General features: G+C 37.0%; 1 protein-coding gene and 1 long non-coding RNA gene across 2 annotated transcripts in view; one reads left to right on the forward strand and one right to left on the reverse strand.

Moving 5' to 3' along the window:
• The window catches only part of LOC106873667 (uncharacterized), a 673,033-nt gene that overhangs the window by 151,638 nt on the left and 506,395 nt on the right, over window positions 1-15,000 (forward strand). The gene's annotated exons all lie outside the window — the stretch shown is intronic.
• LOC149132813 (uncharacterized) overlaps window positions 13,846-15,000 on the reverse strand; it is a 7,400-nt gene continuing 6,245 nt past the window's right edge. Inside the window, exon 3 of the long non-coding RNA XR_016243972.1 lies at window positions 13,846-14,708. This is a non-coding gene — a long non-coding RNA (uncharacterized LOC149132813). The remainder of the gene's footprint in view (window positions 14,709-15,000) is intronic.

Below are 15,000 nucleotides of genomic sequence, written 5' to 3' on the forward strand. Positions count from 1 at the left end.
GAGCATCCATCCATCCATCCATCCATCCATCCATACTATTATGCCTACGTATGTTTGACTGTAGCAGCTTGCAACAGTAAAACGTACGAAGAAGGATAGGTAAATGCATACACACACACATACATTTATATATATATATATATACATATATATATGTATATATATATATATATATGTGAGTGTGTGTGTGTGTGTGTGTGTGTGTGTTTGTGTGTGTGTAATATGCTTGTATATATATATATATATATATATATATATATATATATATACATGTGTGTTTGTGTGTGTGTGTAATATGCTTGTATATATATATATGTATGTGTGTGTATGTATATATATATATATATGGGATAATTTACGGAAAAAACAACAGACGAAGACAGGTGGTGTAAACAACAAATGGATGTATTAGTTTAACGCTTATATATATATATAAAGTGCCGTGTGTGAATGAATATATGTTTGCATACAGTTGGAATGGTAGATTTATCATGGTATCCTTACAAATATTTGTATTTATTTTTAAATATTTGAATTCTTCCCCTTAGGGACCAGTTACTTTCTATCGAAGAATTAAAACTTCTTCATTGCAACTTCGTTAACAGCCACTACAAGTGTTATAAGTTTTGCATCTTTTTCATTCGCCTGCAGGTTTTTGTTAGCTGCATGCCTTTTCCAAATTGTCGCTTAGATATTTGCTAAAATAACACAGTGGCACAATAAACGTGGGTTATAAATGTGATTTTATAACCTGGCTAGTGATGATGTAGATTTCGATTCTATTGACAATAACTATCTTTTTTGCACTGATTTTTAGAAGAATGATCACATCGACAGGGCAGCTGGTTTGCACGTGGAGGATGTTTTGGTTCATTTTTCCGTATTGATATCTTTGTCTATATCCAGTAACATTAGCATTCTTCATGAATTCAAGATTACTCTTTCATTTGGATGGCATTATATATTGTTTTAGCAATGACATCATGCCAGAATAGTAGCTAGTGGTACCTTGAATATTGGGAGCCAGCTAGTGAACACACATATATCATCCACAAAGACATGACATAAACTCCATGATAATGCAATTATGGTGGTGTTTAAGGATTTCGCTGTCTCTTTTATTCAATATGCACTACTTAGGTATTTCTTGCATTTGGATTGCAAAGACATAATCTTCAGAATGTGATGTAATGGAACTGTCATGTGTCTAAGAGGTGCTTATCTTTTTGTTATTGTCAGCATTGTCCTCGGGTTTATGACAGACACGCTCACAACTACTTTCTACTCGTTTACTCTTTTACTTGTTTCAATCATTTGACTTCGGCCATGCTGCCGCACCGCCTTTTAGTCGAACAAATCGGCTGCAGGACTTATTCACCGTAAGCCTAGTACTTATTTTATCGGTCTCTTTTGCCGAACTGCTAAATGTTTACGAGGACGTAAACACACCAGTATCGGTTGTCAAGTGATGTTGGGTTGACAAACACACACACACACACACACACACACACACAGAGAGAGAGAGAGGGCTTCTTTCAGTTTCCGTCTACTAAATCCACGCACAAGGCTTCGGTCGACCGGAGGCTGTAGTAGAAGACACTTGCCCAAGGTGCCACGCAGTTGGACTGAACCCGGAACTATGTGGTAAGGAGGCAAGCTACTAACCACACAGCCACTCTTGCGCGCTTACATTTGAGGTTTTCTCTTCCATGTCTTTATTGAGGTAAGCTAGTCCAGTAATTCTGGTGTCGCATGTAATGTCAGAAGAAATGAGTGCATCTTGAGGAGTTCGTACCAAACTGTAGGACATTGCTTTCTTCAGCTTTGCATACTTGTTGGATGTATACACTTGTTTAGAAGAGCCACTGTTTAGAAGAGCCACTGTTTAGAAGAGCCACTGTTTAGAAGAGCCTGTCTAGTCTATCTTAGTGATACTGGTTAGCTCCATTTTTTTACATCTTCCAACCTATTCTCCTTCTGAGACAAAACCTGACAAGCATCACAGTTTCTGTAGAATCACCGTACCTGTCTGTATCAGAAGAGTTTTAAAAACTGTGGATGCGATTCCTGTGTATCCTAGTTAAGAATACAACATTTTGGCGCGAGGGTTGGTAGCGAAAACACATTGTGGAACATTGTTTTTGCCGTGAAAATTCAGGAGCCTATATTTTTGAACTCGTATAATTCTTTTCTGAAAACTCTATATTTACTCATAGCACGTCTGTATGTATGTATGTATGTAAGTATGTATGTATGTATGTCTGTATGAGTGTGTGGATCAATAGAGGTAGCTAGGAAGGTAGATAGGTAGTTATATACTTATACGTATGTGCTTGTGTCTGCATATATATGTATGTGTATGTGCCTGCGTGTTTGTAAGTATAGGGGGTGTATACGCCAGATATTGAAAGGTTGTTGAGTATGGGACGACAAGGTGAGAAAGGCAATGAAACGTAACTTGATTTAAGAGAAGTCAGACATGGATATAGACACACAGACAGACAGGAGGGGAAAGAGTTTGAATGAGAATGTGAGATACGAAAAGCAACAGTGTAACAAAGAGTGAGCAAGAAAGAAAACGAGAAAAAGAATGAAGAAAAGAATAAAAGAAGGGAGAAGATAAGACTGAGTGGCGAGAACGAAAGAAAAAGCAAGAGAAAAGCAAGAAAGAAAGAAAGAAAAAAGAAAAGCAATACAGAGACGGCGGTGGTGGGAGAGATGTAGAGAAAAGAAAAGAGAAAAACAGATGTGTGTGTGAGATATGAGAGCAACAGAAAGAAAGAAGGAAAGAGAGAAAGAGGTGGTTACGTTGTAACGCTCTTCACCAACAGTGACTGATCCGTAAACACTTCACGGTTGAATGGCTGACTCGTGCTCGATAGATAATCCGATAGGTGGTGCAAGTGTATGGGGTTGTGGTTCGATTGGAACGTGAAGGATGTGTGTGTGTGTGGGATATGAAGGATGTGTATGTATGTATGTGTGGTGGTGGTGGTGGTGGTGGGGAGTGTGGAGGTGGGCGGGTGCGTTTAGGGACGGCGGCGTGTTGGTGGGTGTGAGTAGGGTATTGGGACGTTGTCTAAGGATATCGATCGTCTGCTTACAGATCTGTATTGATCACTTATTTAGTCGATGGCTGGCGATGATACTCTAAATAATGGTGGTTATTATTATGATGATGATGATCATCATCATCATCATGATCATAATGATGATGGTGTTGATGATGATGAATATGGATGACGTTAGTAATGACAATGAAGATAATAATGATATTGTGTGTGTGTGTGTGTATGTGTGTGTATCCGTACACGCGTGTGTGCTTTCCTTGTTATTAAAATACAATACTAAACATCGATATAAGTAAACTCATTGACTTTAACGACAACGACGTCACCACCAGCAACAACAACAACAAAAATCATTGAAAATAATAATAACAATAATAATAATAATAATAATAATAACTAGTAGCAGTAGTAACAATAGTAATAATAATCATTATTATCATTAGTATTGTATTATGGCGACGAGCTGGCAGAATCGTTAGCACGCCGGGCGAAATGCTTAGTGGTTTTTCGTCTGCCGCTACGTTCTGAGTTCAAATTCCGCCGAGGTTGACTTTGCCTTTCATCCTTTCGGGGTCGATTAAATAAGTACCAGTCACGCACTGGGGTCGATATATAATCGACTTAATCCGTTTGTCTATCCTTGTTTGTCCCCTATGTGTGTAGCCCATTGTGGGCAGTAAAGAAATAAGAATGGTTAGCACTCCGGGTGAAATACTTTGCGGCATTTCGTCCGTCTTTACGTTCTGAGAACAGATTCCAAAATGGTTGAATTTGCCTTTCATAGTTTTGGGGGTCGGTAAAATAAGTACCAGTTGAGTACTGGGTCGATGTAATCAACTTACCCTCACCCCTGATCTTGTTGACTTTCTACCAAAATTTGAAATCATCGTTAGTATTTTTCTTTCTAATAGAGGTACAAAGCCTGAAATATAGGGAGAAGGGGACTTGTTGATACCTTTTGACCCAGAACTTGACTGATTTCATTCCGAAAGGATGAAAGGTTAATTGATCTCAGCGGGATTTGAACTTAGAATTTAAAGATCCAGATATACACCGTAATACATTTTGTCTGAATCTCTAACGATTCTGCCAATCCACTGATCAATAAGTAAGATCAAATGGTTCTCATGGTTTCTGATCTTAACTGATTGGAAGTGTTATCATGTGTGTTTTGTCTTGGTGTAAAAGATAGGTTACAGCAAATATTCTGCTTAATACCACAGATTTCCTTGTCAGTTGTTTGACTTTAACCAGTTAAGCATGTTCTTTAGTGGCTGACAATATGTGCATCTCTCATCACAAGCAGAAGTAGTGTGGGAGCATCATAGCCATGTGTTAAGAGGAATTCTTTGGGGTTTGAATGATTCATCCCAGGTGTTTCGTGTTTGGGTGTTTCGTTCATCATCCTTAAACAACCCTTAGTCAGGGACCTTTTGAGTGGGATAGACCACTCTACCTAAAGACACTTTTAACTGGGCCCCACCTGCCAGGTCATTCCTAAAATATTTTTCGATGTTATTAATATTATTATAATAATAATAATTATTATTATTATTCAATCACTGCTTGGAATCGAACTCGGAATCTTGCGGTTAGTAGCTCGCTCTCTTAACCACTACGCCACATGCCCATGGGCATATGGCGAAATTTCGAAAATTTCTCCTAGACACCTGATGAAGGCTGGAGGGTATATCAGCCGAAATGTTGTGTTAACAACAAACAAGATGAGGACAAAATATTCGTGAAATGTAAATAATGTAAATAATGTACATAATGTACATAATTCCTCATCTCTTAAATATAGAACTGCAGAAATATTGTTAGTATGTTATTTAAAAATTATAATTAAAAAGTAAAGATTTAAGCAACTCCAACAGCGCTACCTTAAATTATAAACGTAACCAGACCATCTCCAGCTATATATTTTGTTTTTACTTCCATAACCACCACCACCACCAACACCACTGCTACTGTTCTCGAAGGTTAAACTGAATCAGAAGCAACAACCATATTGAAATTTATACATGTGTGTGTGTGTGTGTGAAAATATTCTTGTTTGAACACGTTTTGCAGTGGAAACAAGAGTATAAACCCCCAGACACGTGCGTGTGTGTGTCGGTGGGGGGGGGGGGGTGAGTCTAATGAAAAGAAATAAGAAGAAAGAAACTGAGATGAGGCATAAAATGTTTTCTGAATAAAAAAAATCTATAAATACGTTTGGCATAAGATTAGAAACGTTGGAAAGAACAAACAGAACAACATTTATTTTTTTCTGTTTGCTATTTTTTTTTCTAATTTTTTAATTTTTTTTTTAAAGAATATCTTTGGACAATAAACCTTCGGCAAAATTCCTTCTCCCTACAATATACGAAATGATACAACTTTGAAATTTTCAGCATAGGCGCAGGAGTGGCTGTGTGGTAAGTAGCTTGCTTACCAGCCACATGGTTCTGGGTCCAGTCCCACTGCGTGGCACCTTGGGCAAGTGTCTTCTATAGCCTCGGGCCGACCAAAGCCTTGTGTGTGGATTTGGTAGACGGAAACTGAAAGAAGCACATCGGAAACTGAAAGAAGCACATCGTATATATATATATATATATATATATATATATATATATATATATATATATACATATATATGAGTATGTGTGTGTGTGTATATGTTTGTGTGTCTGTGTTTATCCCCCCCCCAACATCGCTTGACAACCGATGCTGGTGTGTTTACGTCCCCGTAACTTAGCGGTTCTGCAAAAGAGACCGATAGAATAAGTACTTGGCTTACAAAGACTAAGTCCTGGGGTCGATTTGCTCGACTAAAAGCGGTGCTCCAGCATGGCCGTAGTTAAATGACTGAAACAAGTAAAATAATAAAGAGTAACATACTTATCGATACGTATCGATATTTCAACATAGACACAGTCTTTGGCAGATTTTTGAGGGAATCGATAACTCCCGATCCGATAGCAGGAAATTACTTGATCGCGGTGTCGCCATCGCCAGGAGGATCGAACCATTAACCAAATGATCACAAATTAAAGCTTCTTAACTTACACTACCACATGCCTGCGGCGACCTAACTGGTGAATATTGGAATGAAATGTTCGTCGCTTTGAGGCATAAAGTTAATAAACAATTGAATCGTGAAAAATATTGGAATCACTCCAAGCACAACGCAAAACTACACTTCACTACACCGAGCCTCGCTACAGTGCATGTTCCTGACTAATGCTGCTGCTACTGCCCCTGCTACTACAACTACTATTACTACTACTACTACTACTACCACTACCAGAACCATCACCACTAACATTAAAACTACTATTACTGCTATTACTAATAATACTGGTTTCAAATTTTGGCACTAGGCCAGAAATTCGCATATGGGGGTGGGTAAGTCGATTGCATAGATCTCGGTGCTCAACTGGTACTTATTTTATCGACCCCGAAAGGATTAAGGACAAAGTCGGCCTCTGCGGAATTTGAACGCAAAACGCAAAGACGGGCGAAATACCACAACGCGTTTCGCAATTACTACTAATATCACTGCTACTACTTTCACCACCACCCACTTCTATTTCTACTACAAACACCAGCAACATCATAATACTTCTACTGATAACACTACCACCATCACCTCTACAGATACCATAACCATCACTATACTACTACTACTACAATTACCACCACTACGACCACTTTTATTGTTCCTAATACACGACTGAATGTTACCATCGCTTTCCCGAGTTAATAATGATACTTCTAACTGCTCGCTCGATCTAATAGAAATAGCTGTTTAATGTCAAATAAATCACACATTAGCGCCAAATAAAAGGAAGGGCCTATTGACATAATGTAATAACCTTAAGTACACTGCCTGTGAAACAAGAAACAATGTCTCTGATCGCAGAGGAATTCCTGGAACAGGAAGTCCATGGGGGTCAACAACAGTCACTACCACCTCTGCAATTATGCACTATACTTCAAGACGAGACGCCGCCACTAAAATTGCTACCAACGTCATAAGCAGTACCATCTCCACAACCACCAACAATAGCACCATTACCACTCTCGCCAGCAATACCACCATTGCTAGTAACAAACCAGCTGCATGGTCACGACATATCAGCGCTTGCAACGTTCTCACACCACCACCGTCCACACCACTCTCAGCTACGTAATACCACAACTGTCACCATCTTTGCCGCCGTAACCATCATTATTACCGCCATACTACCCCACATATCTGTCCTACCGCCATCATTACTGGCACAACCAGCAAGCACTAAGACACAACCACAGACCAATACTACTACTACTACCACCATCACTGCTGCAGCTACACCATACCAAATCGTTCCTTACTACAACCGTGTAGCAAAATCTATCGACGGGGTTCCACGCACATCATATCGCAAAACAATCGCAACCACTACCACCACCACCACCAGCAAAACTACGAGCAAAAGTACAATACAAACTACTACTACTACTACTACTACTACTGACTCTCGTACCACCCCTTTACCACTTTCTTCATGGCATACCTCTGTCCATATTAATTCCCAAATCATAATTTCTTTGAGCTGTTTTCTCTAACATCTTAGTCTAAAAGCAAAGTGGGATTTAGATCTTGTATTACACACTCTCTCCCCCGCCCCCCTACCACGCCTTCTCTCTCTCTCTCTCTCTCTCTCTCTCTCTCTCTCTCTCTCTCTCTCTCTTTCCCTTTCGTATAGTGAGAAAACCAGACATAACTATTGGTAATGTCTCTCTCAATCAAATCTCACTCTCTATGTTTCCGTTACTCAATTCAACTAGCTTTTGTAAGCCACTTCCTAATTCTGTATCTTATTATCGTAAATACTCTATACCAAATTTTGTATCTATCTATGAATCCTATCTATCTGTCTATATATCTATCTATTTATCTCGCTTATTTTACTCTATCACTAGTGATATATACATACACACAATTCTAATTCACTTTGTCCATTCAATTATATATTTTCCTCTTGTGACACTTTCAATATTTATCTCAATCTGTTGATATATCCTTTCGTCCATATTTCTTGTTACCTTCAGTTTCATTCTTACCTTTTCAGCGTAAGCAATGTGCAAGTGTGCGTCTATGCATTTATCAGCATTTGTGCATGTGTGCGTTGCCATATGTGCATACGTATGTGGCTCTTTATTCATAAACATGTGTATATCTGTATATATTGTACATGTATAGTATGTAAATCAGAACTGCAAACCTGTTGTTGTTGGCACTCCGTCGCTTACGACGTCGAGGGTTCCAGTTGATCCGATCAACGGAACAGGCTGCTCGTGAAATGAACGTAGTTCTCTGGGATATTCAGCGTGACACAGTGTGTGACAAGGCTGACCCTTTGAATTACAGGCACAACAGAAACAGGAAGTAACAGTGAGAGAAAGCTGTGGTGAAAGAGTACAGCAGGGTTCGCCACCATCCCCTGCCGGAGCCTCGGGGAGCTTTTAGGTGTTTTCGCTCAATAAACACTCACAACGCCCGGTCTGGGAATCGAAACCGCGATCCTATGACCGCGAGTCCGCTGGGCCATTGCGCCTCCACAACTGCAAACCTATAACAATAATATATATTACAGCCGGGTTAAGCTATGTAAATGCACTCATTAAAAGTGTATTTTCATCGATTAAAGACACACACATACTCATGAACGTTCTAAGTTTGTGTTAACCCACGGGGCCTGAGCCAAGCATGAGAGCCAACGAATGACCTTTTGTATAACTCCTCCGATGTGCAAAATTCGTAGCCTTAATGGAAACAAACCACACACCACTGTGTGAAAAAAAAAAGATAGATATAGTTTTGAAGCGTCCATTCTTTGAAGGATTTATACCAAAGGTCACCTTGATCAGTGTCTGAGCTGGTCTGGAGTTAAATAGGAATGGCCCTAAACATGAGAATCTGAAACACATTTCTACTGTGGCTGTTGTTCATTAATTGTTCGTTTTGATAGGTTAGTATTCCTCAAAAGAGGATGTAACGCCTCTTTTAAGGTGTCATAGAAAATTCGGGGTGCGGTTTCCTCAAATAATATTACGAAAAGCATTGTACCTATATCGCACTTAAGTGTTATATTATGTTTAGGAGGGCGTTGATGATTATACAGGATCGGAGAGGAAATGTTTGAGCAAATATGGATGAAAACTACTAGCCTAGGTAAAACATACCACTCCCGCACAGACACACGAAAATGCGCGCACGTGTGTGTGTGTGTGTGTGTGTTTGTGTGGATCTTCGTCGGTTGAAGGCAACTCCTGCACAGATTCCGCAAGACAAGCGAGATGTTGTAACACGGGCGTACGTTTGAATTACTGGTTTAATCCATCCGACAGTCTTTCATAAAGTTTCAATCCACCCAATTTTCACTTAGGAGATACAGGTCGACATGTGCACAAGATGACACGTAGTAAGATCGAACACAAGGCATCGTGGTTTCGGATCCGACTTCGTAACCATCTGGCGAGAATGCACACCTGCACACATACATCCACAGAAAAACACCGCGTATACATATATATATATATATGTGTGTGTGTGTGTGTGTGTATATATATGTGTATATATATATATATATATATATATATATATATATATATATATATATATTAGTAGAGTGCAAATTTATAATCCTTCATACAAGAATGTTGTTGACAGTGACTCCGAAGTTCCGGCCAGCTAAACCATCGTCCGACGACGGGTTAGCTGATTGAAACATCGAAGTCACTGTCAACAATATTCTTGTATTAGAATAATATATATTCTTTTACACGTTTCATTCATTTTACTACGATCATACTGGAGCACGACCTTAAAGGGTTTTAGTCGAAGAAATCGACCCCAGGACTTTTTTTGTGTGTGAGCCTAGTACTGAATTTATCAGTCCATTTTACCAAATTGCTAAGTTACAGGCATATAAGCACACCAACATCGGTTGCCAAGCGATGTAGGGAGTCAAATACAGATACAAAGACACACACACACACACACACACATACACACACACACACATGTACGACGAGCTTCTTTTAGTTTCCGTCCACCAGATTCAGTACAAGGCTTTGGTTAGCCCGAGGCTATAGTAGAAGACACTTGCCCAAGGTGTCGTGCAGTGGGACTGAACCCGGAACGACGGTATTGAGAAGCAAACTTCTTACCTCACAGCCTGAATGGAGGACAGTAAAGTATGTATGTATGTATGCATGTATGTATGTATATCAGAACCCTGCTGTCATGTAGGTGGTGTTTCAATGGAAAAGTCTAACTGCGCCCTCTCTGATATAAAACCTGCCGTTGAAATTAGTTTCCGGTCATCTTAACTCGTGCTTGTAATTGGATATTTAACTAAGGTTACTTAGAGTGTGTCATACGTGTCGTACAAGCCCATGTCACTCTAATCCAGTGATATACAGACACCTCATTAATGACACGACAATCATCTGACATGATGAAACAATTATCATGCATGCGTGTATGTATATGTGTGTGTTTGTATGTGTGCGTATATATATATATATATATATATATATATATATATATATATATATATATATATATATATATATAAATGCGTGTTGTGAAAGTGAGTAATTATGCGTTTAATAAGCGGACTACTATAATTTTTGTGTCACATATTTCGCCAATTAAAAACAACAATGATAATTGTTTCTCAATTAGGCGCTAAGCCAAATATATATTTTGAGGAAAAGGAGATAGTCGATTAAATCGACCCCGTTGCTTGCATGGAAACTTTAATTTATCTCACCCCTAGTGTAAGATATTATGGATTACACACCACGTCGCATCAAAAAATACACCACACGCATATGTATATATATGTGTGTGTGTATTTATATACGTATGTATATATGTATATATGTATACATATTAACATATGTGTATGAGTGCGGGCGTATATATACACATATATTAATGTAAATATAAATAAATAAACGTGTGTGTCCATTTCTAAGTTGATATGCAGTAATGGTTATATATATATATACATATATATATATATATATAAATTTGAATACACGAATATATATATCCACACACATACAGGCGCGTACAATATCTTGGCACAATGTTTGTCCTTAAATATCATGTCTAGACATCCATTAAAAATAGATCATTTCTTGTAATGTTCTTATGTTTGTCTGGCTATCTATTGGTCTCTTCTTACTTCACTACTTTCCCCATTGCTCATTATCTTTCATATTTCTATGCTTATATGTGTCTATATTTCCTTCACACATACACACACACACACACACACACACACACACACACACACACATTTATTGTGCATGTGTGTGTGTGTGTAAGTTAATCCTTCTTTCTATCAGTATTATTATCTATATATATTTGTATCTGACCTAGTAGCTAGGTACTTATCTAATCTATATATTGTTTATCATTTTACGTGCACACACATACACACACACACACACACATATATATATATATATATATATATATATATATATATATATATATATATTGTGCATGTGTGTGCGCGTAAAATGATAAACAATATATATATATATATATATATATATATATCCTGGTTTGATTTTGTGGCACTGCCAATGAGTATAAATCTAGTTATTATTTTGTGCTCTTTTGGTTACCTGCTGATAACGGCATTGTATAATATTATATGCATATAGAAACACGAACGCGTGTCCAGTCATTGTATGTATGTACGTATGAATGATTATTTTATATATGTCTTTTGCACTTTCGGTCCATCTAGCTCTCTATCGATCTTTGTTTATCTTTCCAGCTTGTTAATAGATAACTTATAAGAAAAAGCCTCTTGCCTTTTTCTTCTTTTTTTTCTTACCTTTATATTCGACTGCATTTCTTTATACATTTGCATCTCGAGATACAAAAATGTTCCTTCGTTGTTTATTTTTTTTCAACCATTATCTTTTTTCCAACCACAACACTCGCAAATTCTATTTTCCCATCTCGTTCCATATATCCCTCGCATACTTACTTGTTGCCACATCCACTCAAAGTATTCATCTTTCGCACACTTCCCTTACCGTCCCACTCGTGCCCTACCGTCTATATCTTCTTCATTTCCCTCTCTTCTCCTTGTGTTTATCTCCCATTTCTGTCACTCTCCTCCCTGTTGCTCCCTCACATGTTATATATATATATATATATATATAGCTCCCTGGCCTCTCTGTCTCTCCCTACATCTCTTTCTATTAATGTCTCATTCAATCATGATACTATTTGTGACGCTTTATTCTCTACGATTTAGCATTCATTCCATACATGTCTTTTCATTACTTTCGTCCTTCATTATTGTTCCACTTTTCTCTTGCAATCATTTATCTCATTTATGCATTCATCACTTTCCCCTTCCCATTAGCTTCTTTACCATTGTCTCCCACAAATTCTGGCTTTCTCTCATTCTTCAATATACGTATGCATACATGTGGACGTTTATACATACATGCATACATATATATATATATATATATATATATATATATATATATATATATATTTATATATATGTATGCTTGAATTAGGCCGCATTTATTGGACATCAATCCTGTATCCTCATTTCCATAAGGTCCGTTTGTCAAAGCGAAGATTGTACACACTTGTGAAAGGGCAGTAATAGATATATATGCACTTTCAAGCATCACCTATGTGTGCGTACGTATGTATATATTTATGTGTGTATGTATTTGTTGTTAATGATCTGAGTAAATCTTTATTTTGCTGACTCATACACACCGGTTGAAACCTGGCTAATATTGCGTGAGCGTATTTTCTGCAGGGATTACTGGCGTATACATAAGTATATATATACATACATTCATGCATACATACGTACGTAGCATAACATAGACATAACGGTTGACAAAAGCTCTATAGTAATATTCTTTGCTTCTGTTAATGCAATTTCAATAGCCCTGTTGCACAACAAGCATATGCATGCGTACATGCAATTTCACCAGCGATTGTACTTCTGTACACATACAAACACACACAAGTGCTCATATATAAGCGCACACACGCACATATACACACATATATATATCTATGAATATATATGTATATATGTATATATATATATATACATATATATATGCAGGTATACAGATGTGTCCTGGCATATGTCGACATATATATATATATGTGTGTGTGTGTATATCCATACATATATATATATATATATATATATATATATATATATATATATATATATATATATAGTATTTGACGCCAATATTCTGAGAAGTCCATTCATAACACTCTTTTCTGCTGACTCATATTCAACAGATGAATTCTGGGTAATAGTGTGAGAGTCGTTCTTGCAGGGACAATTACCACAATACCGTTAAATTAACAGAAATATAAATATATGAATAATTAAAAATAAATATTAATAATAACGTAAAAATATCCATATATAGATTTTCCAGTCCTTAGGGATACAGTATATATATATATATATATATATATATATATATATATATATATACATACATATATATATATATATATATATTATTATTATTATTATTATGTTATATTTCTCTTATAAGTTTAGCTTTTGTATTTTATCCACTGTAGTTGCTTCTGTTGTATTAGACTTACTGACCTTGTTTGTTATTATTATTATTACTATTATTATTATTAATTTAGTAAAAATATTTTTATTTGCTTAACGTTGTTGGCTTAGATAGCAATGTAACAATACCTTGCTATGTGGTGAAACTATGAAAATTTGTATAGAATTGGAGAGAATAAGCACTTTGAATAGCAACGGTAACTACTACCGCCACCACCGCAATTACTACTACGACTACTACTACAACCTTAAGAGAAGTAAATTGTAAGTGATATAGAGTTACATAGAAACGCCTTTCTGTCTTTTTAGATAAATATCAAATCGTGGAATACAAATATCTTCGAGACAACATGCTCATAGCAAATTTTTACAGGAGTCTGTCCACAATAATGCCGTTTAGTTCTATATATATACGACAGTGGAGCGTAGAAATCCCTCATTGAAGAACGTCAACGAGTATTAAATAATATTCTAATGATCTCAGTAACGATGATGGTGCCAGATCTAATGTAACTGAAGCAGTCGTTTTGAGTTACCAAACGTGTTGTAGTATCTTCAACAATCTAGGCGGCTAACCTGTTATTAAAGCTTTTAGAAACAATCATTTTGAATTTATTATTTTATTGTGATGTCCGCAATAATCTTGGTAACAAATTTGATATCAAACTTAATAATCGTCTCCCTGCATTGCCAAACCAAACGTATCAGGATGTCTGCAACTACCTAGGTGGCAACATTTGTTATCACATGTACTAGAAATAATAATTCTATGTTTTGAGAGCTTATATCACCGGTGTCATCTCCGTCTTTCATTCTATCAGTTACCATTTATCTGATGAAGCTCTATTTCAATCAATTAAATTCCTCTGAAACAAAGATTTTCGCTTTGCGACAGAATGACAAAATTGGAATCTTGTTGCTACTGCTGCCTTTGTTGGCCGGGTTATTTTTTACTGGTGGTAACGGTGGTGGTATCATCCTTTCGGATCTTCTTTCACCAAAATGTTAAGAAAAAAACTTAGTGGCTTTTACTTTCTCTATCCCCAAATATACCCTTCTTCGTTCATTAATTTACTTCGCATATTCTCTCTGTCTATCTGTCTCTCTCTCTCCCTCTCTCTCCTCCCCTCTGCCCTTTCTCCTCTGTCTCAACTACCTCAATCTCTCAAACAATTCATGTGTGTGAATCATATTTAGTCTAGTTTTTTTTCAAACGCTCTCAATCATTCGTATTCCTATCATCTTAATTCAAGTTAGCACTTTCTCGCATTTCTCTACAA

The sequence above is a fragment of the Octopus bimaculoides genome, chromosome 13, assembly GCF_046866305.1.
Source record: "Octopus bimaculoides isolate indiv1 chromosome 13, ASM4686630v1, whole genome shotgun sequence".
NCBI lineage: Eukaryota > Metazoa > Mollusca > Cephalopoda > Octopoda > Octopodidae > Octopus > Octopus bimaculoides.